Source organism: Sturnus vulgaris, unplaced genomic scaffold (genome assembly GCF_052056855.1).
Source record: "Sturnus vulgaris isolate bStuVul1 unplaced genomic scaffold, bStuVul1.hap1 Scaffold_383, whole genome shotgun sequence".
NCBI lineage: Eukaryota > Metazoa > Chordata > Aves > Passeriformes > Sturnidae > Sturnus > Sturnus vulgaris.
In genome coordinates, this window is record NW_028276433.1 from 56,941 (window position 1) to 61,320 (window position 4,380).

A 4,380-nucleotide genomic window follows, 5' to 3' on the forward strand; every position below is an offset into this window, starting at 1 on the left:
CGGGCTTGGGCAGAAGCAGCGTTCTCTAGCTCTTGGCTGCCGGCACACTGGTGGCTATGGGGCACCCCTGCAGGGGCTTCTGGCCGCCGGGAAGTGAAAGCGGCGCCAGGCGAGGGCGAGGGAGAGAGCGGTGAACGAAGCGGCACAAGAGCCGTGCTTGTGTGCACCACGATACAGGCTACTAGGAGAGGAAGGTGGTTGACTCTCGCTTTCCTTCGCAAGTGCCCTTAGCAGTCGGAAGGAGCTGAACTCCAGCGGTCAGTTTCAGCTCTGCCCAACAGCGTGTTCTCAGTTCTGCTGGCAAGCACGCCCTCTTGCCTTGGCTCCGAGTGCAAAGTTACTAGCGAGCACTCACTCAGTGCAATGCACCCAGAAAGACGCTCTCGCTCGTCTTTCAGGGAGCAATTCCTAACAGCAGAAGCATCAGAAACACAAAGTGGATGACGAGTAGGGAAAATGTAGAACACGACTCTGTCCTGCCACATTTTCGTGCGCAATACTTCCCTCCGGGTCTTCGGTCCTTGCGAAGCTCTATGTACTGCGAGCGCTGCTACTTGCAGCTGAGAAGGACCGTGGGGCTAGCAGCGAATTCGGAGAGCGCTAAGCACGTAGTCAAGAAGCGAGACGTGTCCCTGCAATGCGGTGCTAAGAGCAGCTTCCTCGCGGCGGGGGCGAGCTCCGGCTACAAGTCATTCTCGTCCTGGCAACGGATCTCTGTGAAGGGCGTAGGCGAAAAGCTTTCGTTTTCCATTCGAACTGCCAGAGAGGCAGACTGTTGCACGGAGCTCTGAGAACAAAGGTGAACGCCCTAGGCGGGCTTGGGCAGAAGCAGCGTTCTCGAGCTCTTGGCTGCCGGCACACTGATGGCTATGTGGCGCCCCTGCAGCGGCTTCTGGCCGCCGGCAAGTGAAAGCGGCGCCAGGCGAGGGCGAGGGAGAGGGTGGTGAACGAAGCGGCACAAGAGCCGTGCTTGTGTGCACCACGATACAGGCTACTAGGAGAGGAAGGTGGTTGACTCTCGCTTTCCTTCGCAAGTGCCCTTAGCAGTCGGAAGGAGCTGAACTCCAGCGGTCAGTTTCGGCTCTGCCCAACAGCGTGTTCTCAGTTCTGCTGGCAAGCACGCCCTCTTGCCTTGGCTCCGAGTGCAAAGTTACTAGCGAGCACTCACTCAGTGCAATGCACCCAGAAAGACGCTCTCGCTCGTCTTTCAGGGAGCAATTCCTAACAGCAGAAGCATCAGAAACACAAAGTGGATGACGAGTAGGGAAAATGTAGAACACGTCTCTGTCCTCGTACATTTTCGTGTGCGATACTTCCCTCCGGGTCTTCGGTCCTTGCGAAGATCTATGTACTGCGAGCGCAGCTACTTGCAACTGAGAAGGACCGTGGGGCTAGCAGCGAATTCGGAGAGCGCTAAGCACGTAGTCAAGAAGCGAGACGTGTCCCTGCAATGCGGTGCTAAGAGCAGCTTCCTCGCGGCGGGGGCGAGCTCAGGCTACAGGTCATTCTCGTCCTGGCAACGGATCTCTGTGAAGGGCGTAGGCGAAAAGCTTTCGTTTTCCGTTGGAACTGCCAGAGAGGCAGACTGTTGCACGGAGCTCTGAGAACAAAGGTGCACGTCCTAGGCGGGCTTGGGCAGAAGCAGCGTTCTCGAGCTCTTGGCTGCCGGCACACTGCTGGCTATGTGGCGCCCCTGCAGCGGCTTCTGGCCGCCGGGAAGTGAAAGCGGCGCCAGGCGAGGGCGAGGGAGAGGGCGGTGAACGAAGCGGCACAAGAGCCGTGCTTGTGTGCACCACGTTACAGGCTACTAGGAGAGGAAGGTGGTTGACTCTCGCTTTCCTTCGCAAGTGCCCTTAGCAGTAGGAAGGGGCTGAACTCCAGCGGTCAGTTTCAGCTCTGCCCAACAGCGTGTTCTCAGTTCAGCTGGCAAGCACGCCCTGTTGCCTTGGCTCCGAGTGCATAGTCACTAGCGAGCACTCACTCGTGTGCTCTTCGCTGCACAGCGCCGCTCGCAAGCGGCTTCGTTCTTCGCCTTCTGCCGTCCGGAGAGAGCTGAACTCCAGCGGTCAGTTTCAGCTCTGCCCAAAAGCGTGTTCTCAGTTCTGCGAGCAAGCACACACTCTTGCCTTGGCTCCGAGTGCAAAGACCCTAGCGAGCACTCACTCAGTGCAGTGCAACCAGAAAGACGTTCTCGCTTGTCTTTCAAGGAGCGATTCCTAACAGCAAAGGAAGCAGATGTACAAACTGGATGACGAGAAAGGACAATGTAGAACACGTCTCTGTCCTCGTACATTTTCGTGTGCGATATGTCCCTCCGGGTCTTCGGTCCTTGCGAAATCTATGTACTGCGAGAGCTGCTACTTGCAGCTGAGAAGGACCGTGGGGCTAGCAGCGAATTCGGAGAGCGCTAAGCACGTAGTCAAGAAGCGAGACGTGTCCCTGCAATGCGGTGCTAAGAGCAGCTTCCTCGCGGCGGGGGCGAGCTCCGGCTACAAGTCATTCTCGTTCTGGCAACGGATCTCTGTGAAGGGCGTAGGCGAAAAGCTTTCGTTTTCCGTTCGAAGTGCGAGAGAGGCAGACTGTTGCACGGAGCTCTGAGAACAAAGGTGCACGCCCTAGGCGGGCTTGGGCAGAAGCAGCGTTCTCTAGCTCTTGGCTGCCGGCACACTGGTGGCTATGGGGCACCCCTGCAGGGGCTTCTGGCCGCCGGGAAGTGAAAGCGGCGCCAGGCGAGGGCGAGGGAGAGAGCGGTGAACGAAGCGGCACAAGAGCCGTGCTTGTGTGCACCACGATACAGGCTACTAGGAGAGGAAGGTGGTTGACTCTCGCTTTCCTTCGCAAGTGCCCTTAGCAGTCGGAAGGAGCTGAACTCCAGCGGTCAGTTTCAGCTCTGCCCAACAGCGTGTTCTCAGTTCTGCTGGCAAGCACGCCCTCTTGCCTTGGCTCCGAGTGCAAAGTTACTAGCGAGCACTCACTCAGTGCAATGCACCCAGAAAGACGCTCTCGCTCGTCTTTCAGGGAGCAATTCCTAACAGCAGAAGCATCAGAAACACAAAGTGGATGACGAGTAGGGAAAATGTAGAACACGACTCTGTCCTGCCACATTTTCGTGCGCAATACTTCCCTCCGGGTCTTCGGTCCTTGCGAAGCTCTATGTACTGCGAGCGCTGCTACTTGCAGCTGAGAAGGACCGTGGGGCTAGCAGCGAATTCGGAGAGCGCTAAGCACGTAGTCAAGAAGCGAGACGTGTCCCTGCAATGCGGTGCTAAGAGCAGCTTCCTCGCGGCGGGGGCGAGCTCAGGCTACAGGTCATTCTCGTCCTGGCAACGGATCTCTGTGAAGGGCGTAGGCGAAAAGCTTTCGTTTTCCGTTGGAACTGCGTGAGAGGCAGACTGTTGCACGGAGCTCTGAGAACAAAGGTGCACGCCCTAGGCGGGCTTGGGCAGAAGCAGCGTTCTCTAGCTCTTGGCTGCCGGCACACTGCTGGCTATGTGGCGCCCCTGCAGCGGCTTCTGGCCGCCGGGAAGTGAAAGCGGCGCCAGGCGAGGGCGAGGGAGAGGGCGGTGAACGAAGCGGCACAAGAGCCGTGCTTGTGTGCACCACGTTACAGGCTACTAGGAGAGGAAGGTGGTTGACTCTCGCTTTCCTTCGCAAGTGCCCTTAGCAGTAGGAAGGGGCTGAACTCCAGCGGTCAGTTTCAGCTCTGCCCAACAGCGTGTTCTCAGTTCAGCTGGCAAGCACGCCCTGTTGCCTTGGCTCCGAGTGCATAGTCACTAGCGAGCACTCACTCGTGTGCTCTTCGCTGCACAGCGCCGCTCGCAAGCGGCTTCGTTCTTCGCCTTCTGCCGTCCGGAGAGAGCTGAACTCCAGCGGTCAGTTTCAGCTCTGCCCAAAAGCGTGTTCTCAGTTCTGCGAGCAAGCACACACTCTTGCCTTGGCTCCGAGTGCAAAGACCCTAGCGAGCACTCACTCAGTGCAGTGCAACCAGAAAGACGTTCTCGCTTGTCTTTCAAGGAGCGATTCCTAACAGCAAAGGAAGCAGATGTACAAACTGGATGACGAGAAAGGACAATGTAGAACACGTCTCTGTCCTCGTACATTTTCGTGTGCGATATGTCCCTCCGGGTCTTCGGTCCTTGCGAAATCTATGTACTGCGAGAGCTGCTACTTGCAGCTGAGAAGGACCGTGGGGCTAGCAGCGAATTCGGAGAGCGCTAAGCACGTAGTCAAGAAGCGAGACGTGTCCCTGCAATGCGGTGCTAAGAGCAGCTTCCTCGCGGCGGGGGCGAGCTCCGGCTACAAGTCATTCTCGTTCTGGCAACGGATCTCTGTGAAGGGCGTAGGCGAAAAGCTTTCGTTTTCCGTTCGAACTGCGAGAGA